Source organism: Triticum aestivum, chromosome 6B, assembly GCF_018294505.1.
Source record: "Triticum aestivum cultivar Chinese Spring chromosome 6B, IWGSC CS RefSeq v2.1, whole genome shotgun sequence".
Lineage (NCBI taxonomy): Eukaryota > Viridiplantae > Streptophyta > Magnoliopsida > Poales > Poaceae > Triticum > Triticum aestivum.
In genome coordinates, this window is record NC_057810.1 from 305677654 (window position 1) to 305692431 (window position 14778).

Below are 14778 nucleotides of genomic sequence, written 5' to 3' on the forward strand. Positions count from 1 at the left end.
TTAATCATGCACAACCCCGATGACAAGCCAAGCAATTGTTTCATACTTTAATAATCTCAAACTCTTTCAACTTTCACGCAATACATGAGCGTGAGCCATGGACATAGCACTATATGTGGAATAGAGTGGTGGTTGTGGAGAAGACAAAAAAGGAGAAGATAGTCTCACATCAACTAGGCGTATCAACGGGCTATGGAGATGCCCATTAATAGATATCAATGTGAGTGAGTAGGGATTGCCATGCAACAGATGCACTAGAGCTATAAATATATGAAAGCTCAACAAAAGAAACTAAGTGGGTGTGCATCCAACTCGCTTGCTCACGAAGACCTAGGGCATTTTTGAGGAAGCCCATCATTGGAATATGCAAGCCAAGTTCTATAATGAAAATTCCCACTAGTATATGAAAGTGACAACATATGGGACTCTCTATCATGAAGATCATGGTGCTATTTTGAAGCACAAGTGTGGAAAAAGAGATAGTAGCATTGTCCCTTCTCTCATTTTTTTCCTTTTCTTTTTTTTCTTTTTTTTCTTTGGCCTTCTTTTTTTCTTTTTTTTCTTTTTGTAAAGTCCAAAGTCTCATACCGACTTATGGGGGAATCATAGTCTTCATCATCCTTTCCTCACTAGGACAATGCTCTAATAATGAAGATCATCACACTTTTATGGATTTATAACTCAAGAATTACAACTCAAAGCTAGAACAGGATATGACTCTATATGAATGCCTCCGACGGTGTACCGGGATATGCAATGAATCAAGAGTGACATGTATGAAAATTATGAAGGTAGCCTTGCCACAAATACAATGTCAACTATATGATCATGCAAAGAGCAATATGACAAGAGTAATGCGTGTCATATGAACGGAACAGTGGAAAGTTGCATGGCAATATATCTCGGGATGGCTATGGAAATGCCATAATAGGTAGGTATGGTGGATGTTTTGAGGAAGGGGTATGGTGGGTGTATGGTACTGGTGAAAGTTGCACGGCACAAGAAAGGCTAGCAATGATGGAAGGGTGAAAGGGTGCGTATAATCCATGGACTCAACATTAATCAAAAGAACTCATATACTTGTTGCAAAAATTTAGAAGTCATCAAAAACAAAAGCACTACGTGCATGCTCCTAGGGGGATAGATTGGTAGGAAAAGACCATCGCTCGTCCCCGACCGCCACTCATAAGGATGCACAAGCCAGGTACACTTCATGTTTCAAATTTGTTACACAACTTTAACCATACGTGCATGCTACGGGACTTGCTAACTTCAACACAAGTATTCTTTAAATTCATAATCACCCAACTAGCATGACTTTAATATCACTACCTCCATATCTCAAAACAGTTATCAAGTATCAAATTGATCATAGCATCCAATTCACTTCCTATGATAGTTTTCATTATACCCAACTTGGATGCCTACCATTCTAGGACCAATTTTATAACCATAGCAAATACCATGCTGTTCTAAAAGACTCTCAAAATAATATAAGTGAAGCATGAGAGACTAATAATTTCTTCAAAATTAAGACACCAACGTGCTCTAAAAGATATAAGTGAAGCACTAGAGCAAAAACTATCAAGCTCAAAAGATATAAGTGAAGCACATACAGTATTCTAGCAAATTCTAATCAAATAGGCTTCTCCCAAAAGGTGTGTACAGCAAGGATGATTTTGGTAAACTAACAAGCAAAGACTAATATAATACACGACGCTCGAAGCAAAACACATATCATGTGGCAAATAAAAATATAGCTCCAAGTAAAGTTACCAATGAACGAAGACGAAAGAGGGGATGCCTTCCAGGGGCATCCCCAAGCTTAGGCTTTTGGCTATTCTTGAATATCTTGGGGTGCCATGGGCATCCCCAATCTTAGGCTCTCGCCACCCTTTATTCCATAGTCCATAAAGCTTTACCCAAAACTTGAAAACTTCACAACACAAAACTCAACAGGAAATCTTATAACCTCTGTTACTGAAAGAAAACAAAACCACCACATAAGGTACTGTGATGAACTCATTCTTTATTTATTTTGGTGTTAAACCTACTGTATTCCAACTTCTCTATGGTTCATAAACTATTTTACTAGCCATAGATGCATCACAATAAGCAAACAACACACGAAAAAAAGAATCTGTCAAAAACAGAACAGACTATAGCAATCTGTAACTAACGCAAACTTCTGGAATTCTAAAAATCCTACCAAAATAAGAAGTCCTAGACAATTTGTTTATTGAACAGCATCAGAAAGAATCAACGCAAAAGCACGTTCCTGTGATTTAACAAAATTATATTCATGCGTGCAAAGTTTCTGTTTTTCAGCAGAATCAAATCAACTATCATCGTAGGTTATCCTATAGGTTCTACTTGGCACAAACACTAATTAAAAGATAAAAACACATCTAAACAGAAGGTAGATGCAAGATTTATTAAATAACAGCAAGGAAAAATATTGGGTTGTCTCCCAACAAGCGCTTTTCTTTAAAGCCTTTTAGCTAGGCATTGATAATTTTAATGATGCTGACATGAAAGACAAGAATTGAAGCGCAAAGAGAGCATCATGAAACATGTGACAAACACATCTAAGTCTAACATACTTCATATGGATAGGCATATTATAAGCAAAAAAATTTGCAAGGCAAGCAAAAACTGGCATATGCAAGGAAGAAGAAAGAGACAATAGCAATCTCAACATGACGAGAGGTAATTTAGTAAGATAAAAATTTCTACGACCATATTTTCCTCTCTCATGATAATTACATGTAGGATCATAGGGAAAATTCAACAAAATAGCTATGACATAATATATTCTCAACACGATCCACATGCATGCAAAGTTGACACTCTTCCAAGATAGTGGGATTAACATTAACTAAAGCCATGAATTCTCCAAACCCACTTTTATCTAAAAATTCATAAGATTGATCAAAATCCAAATATGTGGGATCTAAAGTTGACACTCTTCCAAACCCACTTTCAATAATATTGCAAACACTATTATCAATCTCATATTCATCATGGGGGTTAAATAAATTTTCAAGGTTATAAGAAGAATCACCCCAATCATGATCATTGAAACAAGTAGTAGACATAGCAAAACTAGCATCCCCAAGCTTAGGGTTTGACATATTATTAGCACAATTGACATCAAGAGAATTTATAGGAAAATTATTGCAATCATGCTTTTTATTCAAGGAGTTATCGCGAATCTGTTCCTAAATTTCTTCATCATAATTTTCAGATTCACAAATTTTGAGCAAAGCTTCATAAAGATAATCTAGTGCACAAAACTCACTAGCAATTGGTTCATCATAATTGGATCTCTTAAAAATATTAGCAAGCGGATGAGGATCCATAGATCTTAGGTTCTCTATTTAGTAATAAATAAGCATTATTCCAACCAAACAAGCAAACGAAAGGGCAAGCAAAAGAGAGAGAGAGAGAGAGAGAGAGAGAGAGAAAAGATTGGGAAAGAGAGGGCAAATAAAACAGCGAGAGTGAAGTGGGGGAGAGGAAAAACGGGAGGCAAATGACAAATAATGTAAATACGAGGGAGATGAGTTTGTGATGGGTACTTGGTATGTCTTGACTTGAGCGAAGACCTCCCCGGCAACGGCGCCAGAAATCCTTCTTGCTACGTCTTGAGCTTGCGTTGGTTTTCCTCGAAGAGGAGAGGGTGATGCAGCAATAGTAGCGTAAGTATTTCCCTCAGTTTTTGAGAACCAAGGTATCAATACAGTAGGAGGCTCCTCAAAAGTCCCACGCACCTACACAAACAAACTGAGAACTCGCAACCAACGCAATAAAGGGGTTGTCAATCCCTTCACGGCCACTTGCAAAAGTGAGATTTAATAAAGATAGTATGATAAGATAAATATATTTTTGGTATTTTATAATATAGATGCAAAAAACTAAAGATGCAAATAAAAGTAGATTGAAAGCAAATATGATAAGAGATAGACCCGGGGGCCATAGGTTTCACTAGTGGCTTCTCTCAAGATAGCATAAGTATTACGGTGGGTGAACAAATTACTGTCGAGAAATTGATAGAAAAGTGCATAGTTACGAGATTATCTAGGCATGATCATGTATATAGGCATCATGTCCATAACAAGTAGACCGACTCCTGCCTGCATCTAGAGTATTAAGTTCATAAGAACAGAGTAACACATTAAGCAAGATGACATGATGTAGAGGGATAAACTCAAGCAATATGATATAAACCCCATCTTGTTATCCTCGATGGCAACAATACAATACGTGCCTTGCAACCCTTTCTGTCACTGGGTAAGGACACCACAAGATTGAACCCAAAGCTAAGCACTTCTCCCATGGCAAGAAAGATCAATCTAGTAGGCCAAACCAAACTGATAATTCAAAGAGACTTGCAAAGATAACTCAATCATACATAAAAGAATTCAGGGAAGATTCAAATAGTATTCATAGATAAACTTGATCATAAACCCACAATTCATTGGATCTCGACAAACACACCACAAAAAGAGTTTACATCGAATAGATCTCCACAAGAGAGGGGGAGAACATTGTATTGAGATCCAAAAAGAGAGAAGAAGTCATCTAGCTAATAACTATGGACCCGTAGGTCTGTGGTAAACTACTCACAACTCATCGGAGGGGCAAGGATGTTGATGTAGAGGCCCTCCGTGGTCGATTCCCCCTCCGGCAGAACGCCGACGAAGGATCCAAGATGGGATCTCGCGGATACAGAAGGTTACGGTGGTGGAAATTGTGTTTCGTGTTGCTACTGGATGTTTTCGGGGTACGTAGGTATGTATAGGAGGAAGAAGTACGTCGGTGGCCGCCCGAGGGGCCCACGAGACAGGGGGCGCGCCCTAGGGGGGCGCCCTCCTATCTCGTGGGAGCCTCGGCTGCTTCTTGACTTGCACTCCAAGTCCTCTGGATCACGTTTGTTCCAAAAATCATGCTCCCGAAGGTTTCATTCCGTTTGGACTCCGTTTGATATTCCTTTTCTTTGAAATACTGAAATAGGCAAAAAAATAGCAATATGGGTTGGGCCTCCGGTTAGTAGGTTAGTCCCAAAAATGATATAAATGTGTAAAATAAAGCCCATAAACATCCAAAAAAGGGTAATATGATAGCATGTAACAATCAAAAATTATAGATACGTTGGAGACATATCACCGAACGCGGCTGCTGCTCACCAGCGTCTGATGAGGAGCATTCTGGAGGCTCAGGTGGCCAGGCACCGCGCATTCCTGGAGGGGATGGAGATGGGCCTCGCCGAGCCGCCCGGACCTCTAGAACCTCCCGAGGCTCAGTGTCCCGAAGGCTCGTGAGGATTGGCTTTTTCACCACACACCGTCAGCTACTCCAACAATCGCTCTGCAACAATATCAGGTGACATCCTTCGAGTTTCATTTCAGTTGGGAGCACCCTCAGGGCTGCATCATTCCCAGGTCGCGTGGGTCTGTCCCGCCCGGCATGTATCCATTTTGCTTATATCTTTAGCTTACTTTGTTGGGGGCGCCCCTCGGGCTGCATCATCCCCAAGCCGCTCGGGCCTGACCCAGTGGCGTGTGCTTTTCCTTGCATATATCTAAGTTTGATTGCGTCTTCATGCTTAACCTGCCTGTGATAATCGCCTGCTCGATTAACACCTACCTTTGGAGTCGCTCGCTCTGGCACGACGCTTGCACATGGGTCCATCCCTGCAATGTCGACAAATATGAGTGGTCGAGCTCTGGCCGCGGTAGCCCTGCAAGGCGCTACCTCACCAGGCCCTCGGTGCCTCAATCACTCGTCAGAGCAACCAATGGCTGGCTGGCAACCGTAATGGTAGTCCTTGTTTTCCTCGTGTTGGTTTACAGGATCCATATAACGAATAACGTGGGGGCGTCGTGAGCTCTCTCTCTCTCTCTCTCTCTCTCTCTCTCCCGTGCGATCTGCTCGCGCGTTAAAAGGGGGTGCATGAGCATCGCGACTCAGGGGCTCTTACTGGCTCTCCAGCCCTCACCCCTGGCCTTGACCCACGACATCGCGACCTGTCATACCAGCGACGGCTGAGCTCGCTCGAGGGCCGGGACCTCAGGACGTAGAGCATGAAGGAAAGTCTGAGGAGGAGAGGAGAAGCTCACGAGGGCCTGACCCAGCGACATCCCAGCTGCCGACGTGTAGGTCCGGCACCTCGCCAAGGAACGACTCCAAGATCCCGAGATAAGTCACGCTCCTGGAAAAGCTAAATCAACGCGACACCAAACCCTCGCCTAATGCGGTTCTTTCACGGTGATGTTGCCTTCCTTTCTCACCCAGCGGAGGCTGCTTGAGCGCTAAAGGGGACCTCCTGAGCATCGCACCTCGGGGGCTCTTACTGGACCTCGGGCCGCTCACCTCCTCGCCTTGACCACGGCATCGTGACCTGGCATACCAGCGACGGCTGAAGCCTGCCTGGGGACCGAGACCTGTCAGCGTAGAGCATCAAGCCCTCGTGAGGATAGAAAGGTGGAACCGAGCCGAGACAGGACAAGCATCTTGCACCACTCCATAATAAGGATAATATTCACAAAAGACATGGCAGATGCTTTACATACCCCCACGGGGTGTTTCTTTGATTCCTCGCAGGGAACAAAAGGTGCTAATCCTAAGGGACGCTAACTACGCGCGCCTCCATGGTAGACGCCATCATCAATAGTGGGCCGTCAAGCGCCGGCGCCAACCCCATCCAGATCAGCCGCGCCGGCGGCCCGGTGCAGCTGCCCTGCTCCAAGCACGACGCGAGCTCAAGGGCTCGTAGCTGTCGTCGCTCGTCTTCGGAGTCACGAGAAGCTTGGGAGAGTCGCTGGACCCTCCGGCTTCTCCGCTGCTACCAGAGGAGCTGCTGGGGAAGCGGTTGGCAGGCCTAGCCCTCGCCACTTCGATGCCCCGGCCGCCTTCCCTGGGGCAGCATTCCAGCCGGTGTCCTTCCGTGTTGAAGACCTTGAAGAACATCAAGGAGGCACCATCGTATTCGAAATGAATCACGAGGGCACCTCCTGTTCGACAGACCCAAGCGATCTCGCCCTAGCCCCGGGTCATGTAGACCTTGCCCGGAGCGACAACCTTAACCTCCGCTCCGATCATAGGGGTACTGCAGCCAGCATGCTACATCGAGAGCTCAAGAGGCCCTCTCGGCGGCATCTCGAAGGCGAATCCAAGAGCTTGGAGGAATGGCGGCGTGAAGCACGAGCTCGCAAGAAGAGCCCTCGGCATGGACTCCATGGGCGACGACGCGCACCGCCGTGATTCGTCGGTGTCGCCGGTGGCGCAGACGGTGTCGCTCGGTGTCTTCTTCTCTAGGGCCCTCAGCCCGGGCGTACAAGGGTAGCGGAAACCCAGGCGGTGGCCGCTCGTACCAAGGCCTCGACGTCTCCTGCCGCGCGACCTCGTCGCGGTGGCCGGGGACCAGCCGCTTCTTCGGCGGGAGTGGCTCGGGACCCTCTCAGGGGGCCTTCCCTTTCTCTTCCGCTGAGAACTGGTGGATCGGCGCCATTGGCGTGAAGATGGAGGAGGGGTGAGGAAGAAGGAGTGAAGCAGGAAGAGATGGACTGCGGGGGCTCTCGCCCGTCCGTACTTATAGTCCAGAGGAGGCCAACCGTCGGCCTCCACGATCACAGGTAATCATGACTCATTTTTGCATGCAGGGACTTGTTAAGTCGGGCAGTTGCCGAGGCAGCGTGGGGAAGCGGAGACGCATGTCGGTGTCAAAACCGGCGGATCTCGGGTAGGGGGTCCCGATCTATGTGTCTTAGGCTGATGGTAACAGCAAGCAAGGGACATAATGTTTACCCAGGTTTGGGCCCTCTCGATGGAGGTAAAACCCTACTTCCTGCTTGATTAATATTGACGATATGAGTAGTACAAGAGTAGATCTACCACGAGATCGTAGAGGCTAAACCCTAGAAGCTAGCCTATGATGATTATGATTGTAATTGTGATCGGCCTTCTAAGGACCAACCTCTCCGGTTTATATAGACACCGGAGAGAGCTAGGGTTTACATGGAGTCGGTTACAAGGAAGGAAATATAATATTCGGATCGCCAAGCTTGTCTTCCACGCAAAGGAGAGTCCCATCCGGACACGGGACAGAGTCTTGAGTCTTGTATCTTCACGCTCCAATAGTCCGGACGATGTATATAGTCCGGCTATCCGGATACCCCCTAATCCAGAACTCCCTTAGTAGCCCCTGAACCAGGCTTCAATGATGATGAGTCCGGCGCGCAGTCTTGTCTCCGGCATTGCAAGGCGGGTTCCTTTTCCGAATACTCCAAGGTAATCATTGGCCACGTAAACCATGTCCAGATCTGCAAAATGATCTTCACATACCACCGTAGAGAGAATGATATTTCAGCCGACAACTTTTTAGACGACATGATATGTCGGTTGGGTCATTATTCGAACCTTTTTCCCACAACCAGCCACAACGCATATTGCGAGGCGGTTTCTTTGACACGTCTTGTCAAAGCAGAGATCGTGTCCCCTTATCACGGGATTCTCATCAATACGGGTATGGGTAATCCCACCACACCATCAATCATGGCGCTTGGGAAGTAAGCGATTCTCAAAGGGCGAGTGGGGAGGCGCATCGCTTTCGTCGCCTCTATAAAGGGACAAGAGCTCCCCATTTTTACCCATGCCTTCTTCCTCCTTTGCCCACTCTTGCCCCCTCGAGCTCCAGTGCCCTAGCCCAAGTCTTCTCCGCACAGCTAAACATGTCCGGAGCAGGAGGCAAGTGGGTGGCCTCCACCGTGAAAGAGAAGCATATCGCGAATCTTTGGGCGGCCAGATACTTGGCCGCGGACATCGCGCACCGGCTACCGGACAAAGGGCAGGCCATTCCAACCCTGAAACCCCACGAGAGGGTCGTGTTCGTCGCCCACTTCGTCCGTGGACTGGGATTTCCACTTCATCCCTTTGTCCGCGGGGCTCATGTTCTACTACGGGCTAGATTTCCATGATCTAGCCCCAAATTTTGTCCTCAACATCTCGGCGTTCATTGTCGTATGCGAGGCCTTCCTCCGCATCAAGCCTCACTTCGGCCTGTGGCTGCAAATCTTTTGCGTGAAGCCGACGATCGTGAGCGGCCAGCAAATGGAGTGGGGAGGAGACATGGAGTGCAAGATGCCTAATGTCACCTGGCTTGACGGCTCCTTTGCGGAGACCGTGAAAGGGTGGCAGTCGGGGTGGTTCTACATCACCGAGCCGCGTGGTGCCAACTGGGCAGCGGCCCCCGAATTCCGATCCGGAACCCCCATGCGGCTCACCTCCTGGGAAAAGAAGGGCTTGGCCTGGGGCGAACCTACAGAGCTGACCGGGCTCCAAATCTGCATCAAGAGCATGAAGGACAAGAACATCAAGCTTGTCAACGTGATCTAGGTCATGCTCGTTCGCCGGATTCTTCCGTGCCAAAGGCAAGCATTTAATCTGTGGGAGTTCGTCCCGGCCGAACACCAGACGCTTCGGAGGCTCTACGGCATGACGCATAAAGACGCATGGAAGATGTTGTTCAAGGTCTCCGAAGTACCTCCTCCCACATCCGAGGACCGTGGACTTCACGCCGCGCAGCCTCCTAGTGCAGTGAGTTTTCTGACTACCACCGGATTTAGCTCTTACCAGTATATTCGTGGGGAAGTCTTAAGTAATTGTGCATATTTAATCAGGATTATGTGGAGACAACGGAGCGGATTGACTGTCCGGCTCTGCTGCCAAAGGGCCCAGCTGATGCTCTCCTGGCGGAGATGCTAGTCCCGACACCCTACAAGGCACCGAAGAAGAAGGCCGAAAAGAAGGCCCCGGGGACCAGGAAGGGTCTCCGGCGTGAGGTTGTACCGGAATCCTCATTCAAAGACAACGAGGCACACTCCTCCCCCGAAGGGGAGGAAGAAGAAGAAGGGGCCACCCTGTCCGGAGAGGGTGAGGGGCCTGAGAAGGCGGACCAGGGGGCCGGGAAAGGCCCCCGGCGCAAGGCCGTCATTCCCTCGTCGTCCGACAAGGACGAGGCAGATTCCTCCCGTGGAGGCAGGGGGAAGCAACAAGAGACTCTACCTCCCCGCACTGGGAAGGAGAAAAAGAGGAAAGCCACCCCGGAGGAGGAGGCTGGGATGTCCAAGAAGGGAAAGGTGTCCCTTCCGGACTACTCCGCCACGGCCGCCCATAGCGAGGAGGGGTGGCTGCCCAGGGGGAAGCCCCTAGCGTGATCGTAAGTATCCGCACTCTATCGTGATTTTACTTCATAGTCTTTTTTATAACGCCGAACATACATGTAGTCCGGCCAGGGCTCATCCCGAGGTATCGTCTTCGGATGGATCCTTGAGTGATTCAGCGATGAACTCGCTCCCGACGGCCACTACTCCTTAGCCTGCGGACGACACGGAGGTGTTATCCCGAAGGCTCCCAGAGCGGGGGGAGGTGACTCTAGAGACGCCTCAAGGCGAAGCCCCAGATGTCGGACAAGCGGTGTTCAAGATCCCCGCAGATCGTGTCGATGAGAGCCGCGGTAGACCGGGCTCTCAGCCGAACATTGTTCCGGAACCCCCAACGGTTCCGGACTCAGGCGGGCAGCCCCTCGTTAGGGAGGGCGAGCCGTTCGTGCCGAGGACTTCCACTACGCCCGAGGCGTCGGATTGTCTGCTGGAAGCACTTCGCGGCGCTTCCATGGATGAAGAGCACCGTACTCTTATGAGTGTGGTGATTCAGAAGGTTTTGTCCGCCAAAAGCGGACTAACCGAAGCTTGAACCAGCCTGCTGACAGGCTTTGAGGTAAGTAAAAATGTGTGAAATTACCACCCGATAGGTAGTAGCCCCTGATACTCTGTTTGGTGTTCAGAAAGAAAAGCCAAATGAAGGGTCAATTATAATCCGCGGGAGTCTAATAATAAGTGTGCATGTGAATAAGCAGGCTGTGCTGCTTGCAGCTGCTGTCCGCACATCCGAGGTCACCGGACTAAAGCGGGACCTGGAGCAGGCGCAAGGGGAGCTTGACCTCACGAAGAGGCAGCTCGAAGAGAACAAAGGTGAGTGATTCCCCGCTCTCATGTAATGAAGGATAGATAAAATAGATTAGTCTAACGATGAAGCATCGTGACTGTGTAACAGAGGCCACCACTGAAGTGGTGTCCCTGAAGAAAGCGTCGTCTGAGGCCGAAGATAAGGCGGCCTTGGAATGCAAGGAGCACGAAAAGCAAAGTGCTAGAGTGGGCGAGGTACAGCAAGAGCTCCGGGACCTCAGCAAAAAGTTCGAGTCCGTGGAGCATGATCTGAAGATGAAAGAGGCCGAGCTTGTGAAGGCCCTTGTGAGTATGAGAGACGCCAAGGCCGAAGCCGACAAGGCACATCAGGAAATCCAGGCGGCCAAGAAGATAGCGGCGGGTAAGACATTCTTTATGCAAAGCAAACATGTGGAGGAGGCGTTTCTTTTACTTACCCGAATTCGGAGCTCTCCAGGGGCATTCACAGATCTGCCACGCAGCGTCTCAGACGCCGTAGAGTTCTACCGTGCCGAGGAGGGGAGCTCCACGGAGAAGCTGTTCTGGTCCCAGTATGCTGGGGCCGAACACCAAGTGCCTCTGAGTGACCATCCGAAGCAGTTGGTCGAACTCCACAGGGCGGCCTAAGTGGCTATGCAAGATTTCATAGTCCGGATGTGGCCTGGTGAGCCCCTGCCGACTAGCTACTTTGGCCTGATCAAGCGGATGGTGAATGCCTGTCCGCGGCTTGAAGTGATCAAGCGATCCGTTTGCATTGAGGGTGCCCGCCGGGCCTTTGCCCGCGCGAAGGTGCATTGGGGCAAGCTGGATGCGGAGAAACTGGTGAAGGACGGGCCACCGGAGGGCAAGGCGCATTGCCATCCCGAGAAGTACTATGATGGCGTTATGAAGGGCGCTCGTCTCGTGGCCGATGAATGTACCAAGGACAAGATCTTTGACTAAATGTACCTCTGTCGTTGTTGTAATTTAAAGACAAAGTTACTTGTGCTATGTACCACTGTTTGATTTAAAATATTACCTTATGTGCGGCTGTTCATAGAATACTAAAAGTAGGCCAGTCGTCGGCTTCCGTCCCCACGCAACTAGTACCGGGGTGTTCCTGGAAAAACCCGGATACTCTTTATCCAAATGTTTGGTCCCTTAAGGAGGTATCCGGCGCAGCGAACAAGGCAATCGGACTATGCGGCTTTATAACTTTCACTTAGCAATAGAAGTCTATAATTTTACATTTCGGCGAAGCCCCTAGAATTCGGAAGGCCGAATTAGGGCGCTATATGCGCCTAAATCGGACGAGGCTGATTCATCGCCTGAAGCGGAAAAAATCTTTAAGGATTTTAAGACCTCTCGAACAGCGACCAGCTCTCGCCGCATCATGCCGGTCAGTTTTCGGCTTTCTCTACTGAGGTGCTCGTCCGGAAGAACCGGGACACAATCGCAGTAGTTCTCCCTGCACTACCTTAGCCGATATAAGGGAACGTAAGATACCCAAACAAGGGAGCCGGGCAAACCCAACTATTGACCCAAGACGTGATTCGGAGCTGATGCATATAGTGTTATAAGTTTGGGGTGCCGCACTGTTGAAAGTGTTCGGACTTGTTTTGCCATATTGTCAGGCGCCATAAGAAGCCCCAGGCAAACTGATCGTACCAAGGTGTACGAATGCGATATTAAATAAACATTTGCAAAAATCATGCGCAAATAGGAATAATAAGTTGACGCTATATATTATCTCCCATTGATGAATAATAAGTTTAAGCGTATGTTTACAATGGGTGCGTTTAGGCAGAAGTAAATAGGACTATTTAACATGTCCTATCCAAGGGCAGGCCGCATGTAGGTATATAAAACAGGTATAACGATCGTGAACAGATTCCACCTGGGTATTTCCTTTTGTGCGCAAAGCCTGTTGCCTCCTTGGTTTTCTCTCCTATGCAAGTCCGTCAATCCGGCTCTTCTGAAGAGGCTGCCCTAAAGCAATGCCCTGAAAGGTAAAAAGGGGAGGTTATGAAGGTATGTTGCGGTGATACCGCACTGTTGACTGAGTCACTGCTGCGCCTCCGCATGTGCCCATGGTATTTTTAGTGCGTAATTGTGTACGCGTGGCACGAATGTTGCTTTGATGGGGCTTGAGCGGAGGCCGGACTGCTAGTCGCGCTCTTGGCGTGCCTGATGATCCTGTTGTGGGGTGTTCCAGACTCGCTTGACGGTGCTCGAGGTTGTCGTCACCGGATTGGTGGTTTGTCGGAGGAGGCCGCATTGTACTTCCGCCGCGAGGGCTGCAGTATGCTCTTCTGTACGGAGAGAGCGGTCCATGTTTCCGTTGACTGTTATGACCCCGTGCGGTCCTGCATCTTGAGCTTGAGGTATGTATAGTGTGGTACCGCATTGAATCTAGCGAATGCGGTTCGTCCGAGCAGGGTGTGGTAACCACTGCGAAAAGGGACGATATCGAAGACTAACTCTTCGTTTCGGAAGTTATCCGGAGATCCGAAGACCACTTCCAATGTTATAGAGTCCGTACAACGGGCCTCTACTCCAGGAATTACACCTTTAAAGGTGGTTTTGATGGGCTTGATCCTTGAAGGGTCGATGCCCATTTTGCACACTGGGTCCTGATAAAGCAGGTTCAGGTTGCTGCCGCCGTCCATAATGACTCACGTGAGGTGGAATCCGTTGATGATTGGGTCTAGGACCAATGCGGCTGAGCCGCCATGACAGATGCTAGTAGGGTGATCCCTACGATCAAAGGTGATCGGACAAGCTGACCATGGGTTGAATTTGGGGGCGACTGGCTCCATCGCATAGACATCCCGTAGAGCTCGCTTACATTCCCGCTTGGGAATGTGAGTGGTGTAGATCATGTTGACCGTTTTCACCTGGGGGGAATTTCTTCTGTCCCCCCGTGTTCGGACGCCGGGGCTCTTCATCATCGTCGTTGTGCAGCCCCTTGTCCTTGTTTTTGGCGTTTATTTTGCCGGCCTATTTGAACACCCAGCAGTCTCTGTTGGTGTGGTTGGCTGGCTTGTCTGGGGTGCCATGAATTTGGCACGAGCGCTCCAGTATGCGGTCCAGACTGGACGGTCCCTGATTGTTTCTTTTGAATGGCTTCTTCCGCTGACCGGATTTGGATCTGCTGAATCCGGCGTTGACTGTCGTGTCTTTGGTGTTGTCGCCATTGTTCCGTCGCTTGTGTATGTTGCGCTGTGGCTTGCCGTTATTGTCACGAACGTTCAAGGTGCCGGAATGTGGCGTGGTGCTGCTGCGAGCCAACCAGCTGTCTTCGCCCGCAGAAGCGGGTCATTAGTGTTGTGAGAGCTGCCATGGACTTGGGTTTTTCCTGGCCGAGGTGTCGGGTGAGCCACTCATCACGGATATTATGCTTAAAAGCCGCCAGGGCTTCGGCGTTCGGACAGTCGACTATTTGGTTCTTTTTAGTTAGGAACCGAGTCCAGAATTTCCTGGCTGACTCTCCAGGCTGTTGAGTAATGTGTCTCAAGTCATCGGCATCCGGTGGTCACACATATGTGCCCTGGAAGTTGTCGAGGAATGTGTCTTCCAGGATTTCCCAACTGCCAATGGAATTTGCTGGCAGGCTGTTTAGCCAGTGTCGGGCGGGTCCTTTGAGCTTAAGGGGAAGATACTTGATGGCGTGTAGATTGTCTCCGCGGGCCATGTGAATGTGGAGAAGGAAATCTTCGATCCATACTGCGGGGTCTGTTGTGTCATCGTATGATTCGATATTTACGGGTTTGAACCCTTCTGGGAATTCATG